Source organism: Cyprinus carpio, chromosome B18 (genome assembly GCF_018340385.1).
Source record: "Cyprinus carpio isolate SPL01 chromosome B18, ASM1834038v1, whole genome shotgun sequence".
NCBI lineage: Eukaryota > Metazoa > Chordata > Actinopteri > Cypriniformes > Cyprinidae > Cyprinus > Cyprinus carpio.
Window position 1 is genome coordinate 14,801,092 of NC_056614.1, and position 16,064 is coordinate 14,817,155.

The window sequence follows — 16,064 nt, forward strand, 5'->3', positions numbered from 1 at the left end:
AACCCTGGTTTAAGCTCAAATGGATTATAGTTATGAGTAATTAAGCCTGAAATCAGTCAAAACATTATATGGTATGTTAATTATTTATTACAGCTAATTAGCAGAATATTATTCATCTAACCTCAATTAATTATTTGCGCTTGGATGTTTAACTGTTCTTGGATGTTTAACTCCCTTGTTACTACTTGTGTGTCAGCAAAATTGTCTTTAAATAGAACTAAAAATCAATTAAAATATAATAGTTCAAATATTTAATTTATATTAATTTACTTTTTAATCTAAAAAGAGTAATGTTATCTCAAAATTTTCTTCTCTCTTATACCCATCTAGATCCCTGTGCCAAAGCTACGGTTATTATTTCCATACTGACCTCATAAAAAGCACTATCAAACTAATTTGAGGCCATTCTGTTGAAATGAAAAACTGTAAAGGGTTTCAGTGGCATGGAAACTGCTCTCTTGAACACATTCAAATCATATTTCTATGAATTGCTTATGAATGATACATGCACAGCTTAGTCTCACCTGAATTGTTGAATGTTTCCATTTTTAGCCATCTATATTTAAAAAAATAATAAATAATAAATCTGGAAAAGTCAAAGCAATGACAAGAAATGGGCCATATGAACACAGTATAATGTGATATAGTTCATTACATACTTAACAGACAGTAACTTGTAGTATTCTGTTCTGCGATCTCGCTGCAGGGTTAGAAGAGCACAGTGTGTGAGGTCATTACCATTCTCTTAGGAAAACGTTTTAATGCCTTGTGAAATGAAGTATATATATTATATGCTGGTGGCACCAAAGGGAATGTAGATAATATTGTACATACCCTGGGGCAACTTCTTCAATTTCTGAGCTGTCAGAGGTTATATTTGCTCTAATTGCCACACACATGTGTGAAATACTTCAGGAGTGTCTTAGAGACAACATATATCCTGCACAGGTGAGTGACATTTACTCCCATATAGACTGAGTTTTACCTATTTTATTTTATTTTATTAAAAAAAAAAGAAAAAAAAAACATTACAAATTTTAATATTAAAATGTTTAGCTAAGAGTGTTGGCAGCAATGATGTTATATTTAACGTTATTTTATTTGAGAGCATCAGATTTAATGAATGTTGATTAAAAGCTAGTGTGCTTTTAAATGTATATCCGACATTAAAATAACTGACAAGACACCAGACCAATGATTTGCATTTGGTGGATTTTGCATGAACTTTGATAAAGTTACAAATCCAATACTTCTTAACCTCCTCTTATAGCAGCCATTTATTCATGCAAAGCCAGTTCCAGTAAAGCAGCTGAGTCCGTGTGTGTGCTTATGCAAATGAATCTCCTTATGGACTAATCTAAACCCTCTTCCATGTCTGATAATTCCTCTCTTTTTCTGGTTCAAGTGTATAGCATATTGGCTGAGTAAAGGTGTGCGATATAAGACCGTTCAAGCAAAAGGTCTGTCTGAAAATTATATTGGATTTACAATTCATACAGGTAAACTGTCCAAAGCAAAGAGCGTATTTGATGACTTACAGCTTCTTGTATACAATAAACATTCAATTTATTTAAAGTGACAACACTGGAGAGAATCAGTTTTGCAACTTTTAAACTAAATCTACTGTAAATGTGAGTGAAACACAGAGAAAATATTAAAATCGGGACCATTTATTGATTATTTCACATTTTGAATTTATACAATGTGCCTGATAGTCAAAGTACATGCTTTATTGCATATTTAGACTAATCAAACAGGTCAAAGCTGCTGCATGTTTATTACATTTTTATTAGAAGCTGTGGCACACACAGATCTTGCTATCAACCCATTAGCACATTTGATGTGATTTAATTTGATTGCATTTTATTTCAGTAATACCCATCATGCTGAGGCAGAGGTCTTTAGTGCTGTACGATGAGCGTTTCTTTCTATGCAGCCCAGATGTGCTGTTGACTCCTGCAGGAGAATGATGGAAGAGAGAGGTTGAGATTCTTTGATTTCCTTCTTGCATATTCATGGATGGGTTTCAGACACTTCAATTATTCAGCTAGATGGATTTTCTTAAGGAACCGTCCAATGAACTGCCCACCTTGAACTGTGAGTGATGCATGGGATTTAATGCCATTTCAGTAGCGGACAGGATAATCTTCAAAGGAATGTGTTTGGCCTTCTCTGAACACACGCCACTAAATCTCACCCGTATCTTTTTCAAAACCCTACTGCTGTTTTATTACAGGCGCTTCTTGATCTTCATGCATGGAGATACCATGTGAAAATTAAAAGTTACCCATTTTAATAATGTAGTGTGACCAATCTTAATTCTATTCTAAAAGAGTGCATCATGTGGTAACATCTAAATTAATTTAGTATATTGAAGTCAAAAATATAATTTCAAGATCACAAGATGATTAATAGCTCCATATATAATGAAAAAATATATATTTAGGACATTTAAATGAATTTTATTTGTTTTATCAAGTCATTTATTTATTTTTCCTACTAATATATTTATTTAGTTCTTTTTAGTGTTCATGCTGCCTTAAAATTTAAGTTTAGTTAACCTGCAATGTGAAGTTGTATTATGTGACAACACTGATATTTAAGTAATCTTAACAATTCAATTAAATTCAGGATAAATTCAAGTTATTCTAATACTAAGTTTTAAATTGTTATACTGTAGCTGTTTGCCATAATCTTTTTATATATATATATATATACTATATATATATATATATATATATATATATATATATATATATATATATATATATATATATATATATATATATATATTATTTATTAATTTTTTTACAGAGCAGTAACCTTAATGCAAAAAATGCCTGACCTTTTTAATATGAAGGCCTTAAAACTTGACTGAGGGCTGTGGGCTAAAATTTAATGTTGCATTATATTATATTAAAATGTATAACATAATTAACAATTTAAATAATCAAATAAAATTTTAAATAATTTCCTTTTTTTATCGAAAACATTGAAAATTCACTTAACTTAGAAGAAAAATATAAATTAGAAATAATTTTATCCCTCTTCCTCTCGTGAAATGCTGGTTTGGCCATTTTCTGCCTTAAATGGGCAACTTTTTACCTTGTTTTCCCATTAATGATTATGTGCCTTTTAGGGATAAATAAGTAACATAGTTGTTGTGACATGTGAATCTTTTAAAGCCAATCCCTTCTTGACCCTACATGTTGCCTGTCTTGAGATGTTAACCACTGTCTTTTGTGAGGCACAGCTTTCATTAGACATCATTAGACATCTGCAGAGGAACCGTTACAAAAGGAAAAGATGAGACCATTGCTTTTTCATATCCCCCTCAGGAAGGAAATGCTTGAGCTACTTTACAGTAGAGCCACAAGCTGTGCAGCGAGGAGGCAGAATCGCACAGCCCAGCCTTTCACAAACAGCTGCTTCTAGTGCCACTAGATGTATTATGGTGGGAAGGGGGTGGAAGCTGCTCCCTGCACTTCTCAATGTGCCAGAAAGTGTTATCAGTTTATTGTTAATGCATGTGTCGTGTCTTACTTTCCATTACCCGTCTCTTTATCTGAATTTGAATCTGAATTTAAATGAGACATCCTGTTGCTTGTTGCTTATGTCTGTTAGTGCATCATGAGGACATTTTATGAAAGGGTAATTTGTGTATTTCCTCCCTTAATTAAAAAAAAAAACTTCTTCTTTTTTCACCTAACTGAATCATAAGAAAATGAATAATGATAACACTTTACAATAAGGTTCAATTCGTTAAAGGGATACTCCACCCCAAAATGAAAATTTTGTCATTAATCACTTACCCCCATGTCGTTCCAAACCTGTAAAAGCTCCGTTCGTCTTCGGAACACAATTTAAGATATTTTGACTGAAAACTGGGACGCCTGTGACTGTCCCATAGACTGCAAAGTAAATAACAGTGTCAAGGTCCATGAAAGGTATGAAAGTCGTCGTCAGAATACTCCATCTTCCATCAGACACACAATCTGGGTTATATGAAGCGACAGGAACACTTTATGTAAGCGAAGAAAAGAAAAATAACATCTTTATTCAATAATTCCTTTGTCAACGGTCTCCTCTGTGTCTCTCCATGTCACCGTATGCTGAGTATGCTCTTCTGTGTCATCCGCGCCACAAGGATGCGCTGTTTTTGTTTTAAATCAAAGCTAAATACATGTAGAAACAGAACATCCTTGTGGCGCAGTTGACACAGAAGAGCATATACAGCATACGGTGATATGGAGAGACATGTTTTTCCTCTTTTGGAAAGCCTTTGAAATGTTATTTGTTAATAGGGCTAATGGGAACGCAAAAATTATAGTCTTTGTAGTTTTTGTTCACCACTATATAATTTTACCCATCGAAGATTCTGAGTTCCCCACAAACTGTTGCCAAATTTGTGATTTTCCCACAGAATTGGGCAATTTTTATACTGTTGCTGCCGTTTTTTTTTTTTTTTTTTTTTTTTAGCCTGCAAGTTGAAGCTAAACCCCATTTTCCCCCAGAATTGCAACTGGGAAAATTTGGAGTACCAATTGACCCTTCACAAAGACCTGCCCTCCCTTATTTGTTGCTATGTCTGACAAGCCATGCCGCTCTCACGCCACGCATGATCAGATTGCTTGTCAGTTAAGCCCTAATTGAGCTTATTTTATTACACAAACCTGGTATATATATATATATATATATATATATATATATATATATATATATATATATATATATATTTGTTTCAAGTAAATTCTGTTCTTTTAAAAATAAATGAATAAATATATATATATATTTTTTTAAATCCTTAAATATATACACATAGAAATACACATATGAAGAAATAAAGATGCATTAAAACAGCAAACTATTTTCAGTACTGAAAATAAAATGTTTCTTGAGCACCAAATCGACATATAAGCATGATTTATGACAGGATCATGTGATACTGAAGACTGGAGTAATGACTGCTAAAAAAGATTAAGCTTGAAACAGAATAAAAAACTTTTTTTTTTTAAATGTAATATTTAACTATATGTATGTTTTCTATACATTTGACCAAACAAATGCAGCCTGCATGGGTACGCAATAAGAAAATTCTTTAAAAAAAAAATGGCATCAGGACATCAGTCAGTAATAAAATGCTGTTATTGCCACCACCATAGAACTACTAGCATGAGTGATCTCATGAATTGCATTTACATGTTAGTTGAATTTGACTAGATATTTGGCATATGTGCATGCTTGAGGAAAAGCAACAAATGAATAATTAATGGAATAAATATGATAAATGCTTTCAAATGGTCCCTAAACGCTCACCAAAGCTACTATACAATACTCCCCTGCTCCTTTCTTTTATACACACTCGGATGTGCTATGCATGTGCTATGCAGTGTTGTATTGTTTGATTCAATACAACACTGCCATTAATTCATTAATAAACACTGTAAAAATTATAAAGCAGCCATCAAGCTTTAAGAAGGAAAATCTTATTCAGATTATTGAAATAGTGATATCTTTACCCTGGCAATCAGATTTGGAGACTTTTTTTCCCTCTTTTAAGCTGCCAGTAAAACTTGTGACAGACTAAACAGGAATTGGCTAAGCGATTTTTCAGCTCACATGAATGCACCAATGCACTTAGCAGCTTTGCTCATTATCATGAATAGTGGAATGACTTGATGCCTTTTGTATTTTTGATATTTATCTCAGAGGACACATTTACCTTATTTGAATTGCAATGTCCCTGACTGTATCCACAGAGAGAACTATTTAACATTTATAAATATCTCTAGAATGTCACTGGTTGAATGAGAGCCGAGGCGGTTGCCATGACAAAAGGGTGAGTACATGCTTGGCCTGCATTGTTTTAAAAGACAAATGAAATCAAGGAGTCTTTTCCTTCTTTAGAGCTGCACAGGATGTGAACCAACAGGGTGTGTGCAAAATGCAAACCATCAAAACTATTTTCAAAAACAAGCTACAGTATTTTCTAACTACTGTATGCAGAAAAAGATGTAATAAACAGTTTATTATTTTATTATATATTATATTATATATATACTGTACATATATATACACACACAAACTATATGATGGATATATATATATATATATATATATATATATATATAATATATATATATATATATATATATATTATATATATATATATATATATAAAACAGTTTATATTTGTGTAAACCGATACTGATACCATTCAAAAGTTTGTGTAGTAAAAAAACAACACCCAAAATAACACAAAATAAAATAATTTAATACTTTTATTCAGCAAGGACTCATTAAATTGATCAAAAGTGACAGTAAAGATATTTATAATATTGCAAAAGATTTTAATTTCAGATAAATTATGCACTTTTTAACTTTCTGTTATACAAAAAGAAAAAAAATCATGATTTCCACAAAAATGATAAGCAAAAACTGTTTTCAGTATTGATAATAATACATTATTAATAATTAAGTAACAGAAATAATTGAAGACTGGAGTAATGATGCTGAAAATTCAGCTTTGCATCACAAGAATACATTGTATTTTAAAATACATAAAAATAGAAATCTGTTCTTTTAAATTGAAATAATATTTCACAATATTACTGTATTTTAATCAAATAAATGAAGCTTTGGTGATCATAAGAGACTTCTTTCAAAAACATAAAAAAAAAATCTTACTGAATCTTATTCATCCATCCATCCATCAATCAATCCATAAAAAATCTTACTGAATCTTATTCATCCATCCATCCCTTTTTCTTTTTTTTCTTTTTTCTTTCTTTTTTCTTTTTCTTCTCTTTCTTTCTTTCTTTCTTTCTGTCTTTTTTTCTTTCTTTATTTCTTTATTTATTTCTTTCTTTCTTTCTTTCTTTCTTTCTTTCTTTCTTTCTTTCTTTCTTTCTTTCTTTCTTCCAAGCCATGACACTTCTGGGGTAGAAATGGTTGCTTTATAGCACTTCTTAAAGGGTTAGTTCATGTATATATAGTGATTTTTCCCATACTTTGGAAGTCAGTGGGGACTAGCAACTGAAGGTGAACTACCCCTTTAAGATGCTTTGCTTACAACTGTGCCACTTTGAATAAAAGATGTGACTCCTGTCATGACATGACAGACATTTATGTGTGCCCTTCAGTGCATTCTCATCTATCCACATAGTTCCAGTGGGCTTGTAATGAATTGAGAGGTGGCACGGCACCCTGTCTCCAAACTGCTGTCACAGTCAGGCCTGTGAAAGCACAGTCAGCAGCTTTTCAACTCTAGCTGAATTTATTGGGGTTTTTCAGAGTGAGAGACTCTGAAATGCTAAATATGCTGTTTATTTCCTCCATCGGCTATCCACGGTGGCAACTCACTCTGTGCCAGCAGAAAGAACAGAGCCCCTTTATAGTGTATTTTATGTGCTCTTGAAAGGAGGTTATGGCAATTTATCTGTCCCTTGCTATAAAATCCATCACACCCATAAAACTGTATCAGTCAGGGAGAGGACAGCATAAATATCAAACTCGCACTAAGAATAACAATATCATTTATCTGAACTGTTTGGATTTCTGGCTGTTACAAAGTTTGCCACACACTAGGATAAAAGTATCCTTAAACCCTCTACATGTGTTCACTGGAGCAAGCATTATTATGGATCATGAACTGGTAATTTAGCTAGAAGTGAGGATTTAAAGTTAAAATGCTTTAATGCATTGATTGCACTTTCACTCTGACGGCACCCATTCACTGTAGAGGATCCATTTGTGAGCAAGTGATGTAATGTTTTTTTCTTTTCTTTTTTTATATAGTGGATGTTATATTTTACATTCTATTTATTTATTTATTTACTCATTCATTCATTTGTTCATTCATTCATATGGTCTCTTTTGTGCTTTTAGCTATTTTATTTCAATCTAGTAAATTATCTTGCAATTGTGTAAATAATGCAATTTGAACTTTTTACATTTAAGTACCTGAGCTGCATCACAGCACATTTCTAAAAATCAGATATACCCTTTTATATATAGAAATCACAACAAAAAGCATTTTTATTTTTAAAGGTTTAAGATTTAAAAAAATACCCATAATTTTGCAGAGATTTAGTTTAGTTGTTTTATGTAATCACTGCAATAAACCTCAATAGACTTTTAACAGACATCAGTAATTTGGATTTATATATGCTTATGAATTATTAAGCAGCCTATTCCTTGTGCGGTTTCACTTCTCCTTTTTAAACTCTTAATTATAGGTAGAAATAAACAGGAGGAGATTTTCAGTCGTTCCCAGTGGCAAAATAACTCCTTGTGTGAAGATTAAGACTTCTGTGTGTAGGCCCTTGTGTGGAGATATTTGATAGCATGTCTGTTTATTTCTAGTTGTCAGTTTTTAAAACGCCTGGGTGGGAAGGTTTAATTAAAGGGATTATTTACCCAGTGAAATTTAAAACTCGGGGTTGGTCCAACACTCGCAGTATGGCAATGCTATTGAGTGCAGAAGTGCCAAGTGACGGCTCAGCGCTAGTCTTTTTCTGCCAGTTTTTCATCTAGCTGAAGTTTAATTTCCAAAATCTTTTAATCATAAAGTGCAATTTTAGACTGTCAGTCATGTTTATGAGAAAGTGCCCAGCTAATGATTGCTAATCCTGTGTCGCTTTTGTGTTCATAATACAGACGTCATATAAATATCTGGATTAGAAAAGTCAGTTTGTGCTGAGAGGGACAGGGCATTAGAAAAGTGCTACTGGACCTTAAAGGCTGTCATTTTAAGGACATTTTAGCTGCTGCATGACCATCATAGATACTTCAAACCAATAGCCTCTGGATATGGATGGTAATTTGCGTGCTGATTTTATAATGTGCAGAATCTGCAGACTTTTTGCATTATCTGCCCTGATTTAAGGGGATTTTCTTATTTAGCATGAACAATAATGCATTAAAGAAGGTTTATATGACAGCTGTTACACGTTTGTTTAAATTGAATTGTATTACAGTGATCATGTTCTGAAGTAATTATTAATACATAATAAAAACATATTGATAATTCAAGGCCTATTAGATATTTGAAAGCAATAGATTTTGAATATAAAGTTAAATATTCATTTAATAATACATAAATAAAAATTATAATATATATATATATATATATATATATATATAGAAATATATATAATTTATATATATATAGAATTATAATGATTTTTAATATTAGAATATATGTTATATAGATTAATATATATATATATATATATATATATATATATATATATATATATATATATATATATATATATATATATATACACATACAAAATACACTGATACTTAAGAGATTCACATTAAACAAATATGATTCAAAATATGCATTCTTCATGTTGATTATGAATTAATTTGAGGATTCAGTGTTGTGTAAATTTAAAAAAAACTATAGATGTGATTAATTGAAATAAATTACAGAAAACAGAAAAATAAATAAATAAATACATATTAATAAATATGTATTAAAAAATAAATGATTGCTTAACAGGCCTAAATGAAATATGTGTTAGTTTATTGTTGCTGGTAATTTGTTTGTTTGTTTGTTTCCAGTGGGAATGTCTGCCAAAAATAATGCTCCTTCCTCTCAGCTATGGTGGAGGAATTAATAGCTTGAACAGACCAGAAGAGGGATTTGAAATAGCAAAAACTAATGCCTCATGTCCAATAACTTCATGTGCAGATTTCATAGAAATAGGAGATTGGTAGGATTATGGGAATATGTGGCACTGTGTCTCTCTTTAGACCCCCGCCTTTGCCACACATCAGCTTAAGTTACTAATGTTTGTACTGTGTGTTTCCCACTCTCACTTGCAGATGGCGAGTTCACATTTGACTAAATAGCTTTATTTCGACTTACACAATTGCTAACTTGTCCGGCCCGTCTTGTGGCATTTAACTGCACCTGTAGAAGATTGCTTGTCACTTCTGCAACACCTTTCAGTTTTCTTTTGTTTGCTGAGGGAATCAGTAGGCGGAGACATTCCCATGGCATTTAAGCTTGTTTTGCTTGCTTGCACCACTATGTGGCTTTATTGTTTTTTCCAGAAGTAAAGAGGCAGAAGATTCGGTTCAGAGTCAACAATTTGGTATGCATGGCAAGATCTTCCAGGAAAGCAGTTAGAGAGCAGTTTGTTCCAGTTTATTGAACCCTTGAATACTTACTACATAACACCTACAGAGCTACCGATGTTGTTGAGATTGCGAATGTTTAACGTCATTCTTTCCTCTAAAAGCATGAGACAGCATAAGAGTGTTGTGATTTTCCCTTGCAAGATATCACAACCCATCACTCCAAAGGCGGAAGGCTCTATATTTGAAACCCTCTCGCTGCAGTGCCACTGAAGTTTAAAAGCACATGTTGGCCTCTCTATTGATACCGGGGTAAAAATAGATGGAAGAGGTCTCTCTGGATGTGTGTGTGTGTGTGTGTGTGTGTGTGTGTGTGTGTGTGTGTGTGTGTGTGTGTGTGTGTGTGTGTGTGTGTGTGTGTGTGTGTGTGTGTGTGTGTGATGTGGTGGTTTGAACACAGAACAGATACTGATGCTCTATTAATAGTTTGGACAGCAAAACTGAAAAAAGAATGTCGCCTGACATTTTCTCAGTCAACATCTGCTAAGGCTTCAAATGCCAGTGTGGTATCTTTATATTCAGGATGTTTCCCAAGGGAGCTGTTGCTTTTTGGCAGAGGTATTATCATGAATGTTTGAGAGTACAAGGCTGGACCCTGAGGTTTTAGCCTGTTTTCTTTGTATGTTATGTTGGGACTACAATGAAAAATGGGACTACAGAGGTTGTCAGGGACATTAAGGTTACGTTTTCACAACAATCTTGTATTAAAAACAGAAACATTTTTCCTTAACATTTTTTAATAGATTTGTGTACAGACAACAATGTTGTCAAAACAATCCTCGTTTACACTTGCAAAAATGGCTAAAAACTCTGCATTATGCATGCCAGGCCAGTAGGGGGCGATGTCACTTTGTAAAAAAACACTGTGTGGCTGCACTATAGACTGAACACATAATAAACATATGCATGACGTAACCTTTTTCACAACTTCACCTTTTGTAGTTTAAATGGAGGTTATAGCAGTATTGTTTTCAAAAACTTGCATATTGAAACCCATTTTTAAAAGTTTGTGTTTTCAGGCCCCCAAAACGCTGTTGTGGTGTAAATGAACAGTCAAATTGCCTAAAAAGTTTTGGTTACGCTTTATTTTAAGCACCAATTCTTAATATTAACTAGTTACTTATTATTAGCAAGCATTAGCTGACTGTATATTATTACTTATTAGTCACATATTAAAGGGGTGGTTGATTGCGATTTCACTTTTTTAAAGTTAGTGTGTAATGTTGCTGTTTGAACATTATCTGCAAAGTTACAGGCTGAAAGTTCAATGCAAACGGAGATATCGTCTTTTAAAATTTCTGGCAGTTTAATGCCTACAAAAATGGCTGGTAGGGACTACAACGAGTTACTTCCCAGGTTTGTGACGTAACAAAGCCAGATAATCCCCGCCCATAAGCAGCAGTTCTTAATACTGTTCCTCGCATCCCTCTGCTCTGCACACACTCTGCATCTGTCTCTCTCTCATTCAACTCCAACAATGAACTGTTCCAATTAAACACTTATTTTCACATAGCTATGAGAAGCGTTAAACATGGACACGCGTGCAGTTGCCATACTGTATTAAAGCTTTAATCAGGATAAAACCGTATATTAATAGCTAACAGAAGCATTTAGCATTTACAAATAACAGCGTATCTAAAAGTATGAGACAACAACAAACAAAAAACATAGGCCTACCATTAAAAGCCATGCTTGCACAGTTTCTGCACGATCCTCTTCAATAATATCCTCTGTTTCTCAATTGGGCTCAAACTGATACACGATATTAATGACGCCGTTGTTTACAATACAACCGGAGCACATGCCGCTGAGGTGAGGGACGGGATGGTTTAGCCAATCACAACACACTGGGCTAGTTAACCAATCAGAGCCCATCGCCTATTTCTGAGGGAGGGGCTTTATAAAAGCAGGAAATGATCAGTACGCTATTAACTATTAGTTAATAGTGAATATGTGTTCCCTAATCTAAACTAAATTGTTACCAATGTTTTCTTAACAATACTTGTTTCAAGGTGATTTTTACATAAATTTCTGCTGGTTTTAAATTTCAGTACAACAACATGATCATGTACTTACTCAGATTTTGGCTTCCATTCATGGTCAATGGTAGAATCTGTAGGGAACTTGCAGTATGGTATCTGCTAAATGCTGGCATCTGGAGACATCACATATGTTCAGTCTTCAGGTGAAACTCCAGCCCACTGGCGCGAGTAATTATGTTGAGCCACAGGCCAGATTTCCTCTGCACCTAACTGATGGCTGCAAGTATAGCTCCACAATGTGGAGCAATCTAGGCAAGTGTTTCACAACCTTTTTTTTTTGTTTGTTTGTCTTATAGCCTAACAAGCCTATCAGTAATGCTCAAATGAGGTACAATGACACTAAACCATCAATTGTTCCTTTTAAAATTTGTTCCACTCATAATGTCATGTGCCAGAACAGCGTTATTGCTGCATCTATTTGAAAACTACAGTGCCACTTTTCATTATGAAGCACAAGACAGGCCATTTAATTAAATGTAAATTGATTTTAGCTGTGGGAGCCTGTGTTTCATTTGTGCTTACTAGTAAAATATAGGGCCACTGGTGTTGTCATAATATCATGCAGTTTGTGCACCATAAAGCACATTAGTGTAATGAGCAAGCCTTCGTTGCGCATGGAGAAGTCATTAAAGCCTGCTGACTGCCTTCACCATAATGTGTGCTGGCAATGGAGTGCCTAGATATGTACTAATGCATTTGGAGAACTCAGAGAGAACTAATGCATATGAAAGCACTTCTTCTCAATTTGTTTGATATCCCACAACTTTCAAGCTGTAAAATATTAGATGTGATAAAGTCTGCATCAATACAAATGTGAAGTTTCCATGAACATAACAAAACCTATTGAAATTATTTTGTTAATAATTCATATAGAATTATTGATTACGTCTGAAAAGAAAAGAAAAATAAATATCTGTAAAAATGCATTATATTATGATAATATGTGTACATGTATAATACAGTTCCATGAGACCAGAACCCGTAGCAGAAACATGCCAAGTATTTGTATCTCTTTGTTTGTATAAAGGGAGTTTCCATGCATGGAATGAAGAGTGGAAATTTCAGGAGAGCAGGGAGTGTGTGTATCTGTTATTTGATCACTTGGTGTTCATAATTTTCTACATAATACATTCATGTTTGCCATTTCCAATTAACATTTTGTTCCAACCCAAAGAAGTTTCACACAAACATGTTTTTAATTGTAATAATAAAGTAATAATAGCTCTTTTGGTGCACTACAGAAGTTAATCTATTATATAATGTAATTTTTTAAGCTTACATTTAGTTACTTTAGTTTTTTAAGAGACAGATTCAAATCAGTTTCAGATGTGCTGGGCTGATTGGATATTGTGCATATAATTAAGCGATCTGTACAGAGGCTTGTTGTTGTTAAATTGTGTAATGATTGTATGTAACCTTTGTCTGGCCTGTTGATAATATAAGTTAAACAGTATTTCCAGAAAAGGCTTTAAATGTTCTTTCTTTCTTAGAATTTTGTGTGCGGATAGTAAAGTTACCCTTTAGATGTTTTATTGCTGCATGGTGTATATGTAAATCATATACAACTGCATAATCCACTTTTTTCCATAATCCAATTTTTTTTTAAAGACTTCCATGAAAACAAGTTCTTTGCTTAATTGCAGTCGATTGGGTTACATTCAGTCGACTTGATCTCCATCTTGGTAACTGGTAATGAGTACATTTTCATGTTTGCGTCACATAACCAGCTCCAAATGTTTTGTTAGCCTGGTATAGTAAAGTTGCTCAGTAGCTTACCTAAAATCCTTTTTAGCGCCACTTATTGGACATATAATATCCGAACTGCTGTGATACTTACAACAACCAGCGTAATATAATGGTGCCAGATAAACAGTAATCTATTTTGAATAACACTTTTAGTGCCACTTTCTGGACATTTCACATTGAATATGTTGCAAAACATGCAAGAAGCAATGTATTGTAATGTAAACTAGTAGGCGATGACTGCTTTATTAAGTGTTTCTTATAATCTCTCCAAGGGATATTTATGAGTGGCCCATATAAAAACAGAATTATTGATCAAATAATTTGTAAAATAAGATTGAAATTATAAATTAAAGCAGCATTTATTTTTTTGTGACATTGTTTCTCCGATTCACATAAAAAATGCACGGGCCATATGGAACATTGTCAGAGAGGTTGTTTGTACTGTGAAGATGGTTTTCCCCTCCCCAGCAAGTCACTTTAATGCATGTTTTGCATCTACTAATGGATGCTAACATGTCAAGTCTGTGCCTGAAAAAGTGATTTAAAATTTTTCCATGATGCACTTGACTCGTGTGCATGAAGAAACTGCATGGTGAGTGTTTCCGTATTTAATCTATTTATGTAGAAGCATGTTTTTTGGATCATATTAAATTGTAAAGCTGTATTTTGAAGCTTTTGTGTCCTATCAGGCTTGAACCCACAGTGGATGAACAACTTGAGTGAAGTGCAACCTGATGTTTCTCCAAGAGGCCCTAAAAAGACACATCTGGCTCGGAAGGAACTTTTCCGTGGTCATCGTCAATAATTTCACAACTGAGAGCGAAATGCCTGGAAACCCAAACACATCTCAGAGGTAACATCAGCAGCCGAACAAGCAAAAAACTAAATAAATATGCTCTAAATTGGTCTTGTCATAATTGGATATTAGATAAAAGGAGTGATCTCTGATGTTCATATCATCCAGTTTGCTGTAAAGACATCATTTGTGCAATGTGAGTGCAGCCTCTTTTATTTTAGCAGACCTACTGCAGCATCATATTGGATCATTAAAATTAAATTTAGTTTCACCACTATTGCTCCATTCACAATAGTGCTGAAATATTGACCTCATGGGAAGCATAATAAAAGTCAAATACTGTTTAAGACCAATGCCAAGCATTGATTTCCTCTTTGGAATCTGGATTCTAAGAGTTGCTCTGCTCAATGTGAATACAGTCTGTCTTTCTTTTTATAATACCTATATATATATTTTATTTATTTATTTATTTTTACTAAATGGTCAAACAATGTGCATGTATATTAATGAAAAGAATTCCACTCAATTTAACTTTTTTATCCAAATAAAGATGTTACAAAAATGCCAAATATTTTCAAAAACCTATAAATAACATCTCTATAGAGCGACAGCAATATTTATATTTAGTCTATTTATATGCAGTTCCACCATTCAGGCTGTTACCCCCACATGAATTTTCATACCTGACTCATATCCTGTTAAAAGAACAAACTGTACAACATCTTGCATGATCAATATCCACTTATATGTGTCTTTTATAATATTTATACTTTAATAAGAATATTCTTAATATTATAATTAATAATTTTTAGTAATTTTACTATGTGCTTTTGTTATTTTTATAGCTTGTTTTAAATATTACTCTATGATAGGTTTATTTCGTTTTTATTTCAGTTTTTTTTATTTCATTTAATATTTTATTTCATCTTCAATATCTAATAGGTTTAGTTTTAGTTAGTGATAATGACCCTGCTTAATAGGCCTACACAGTTGGATTCTGACAAGCCAGTATTAACTATTTATCTAGATTCTCTCAGTTGTCTAAACAACACACCCATGAATGCTAAACCATCAGAAAAGTTAGAGAAAGCAGGTCTTCATGACTTAACAGCTGCTGTAACATGTTTGCTATGGTAACCAAACACAACCAAAGCAGTGTGTCATCAGGCCCATGTACAGCAGTTCTCAGTCTGAGTGTGGCGAGCGTCGGCCTCCACCCTATAACTGCACCTAGCATGAGTCAGTATTTCACTCTCTTCTTCCTCAAAACTCTGACCAGAACATTTTGCTGTTCAAAGTCATGAAACTAGGAGTTGTTCAGCAGATGG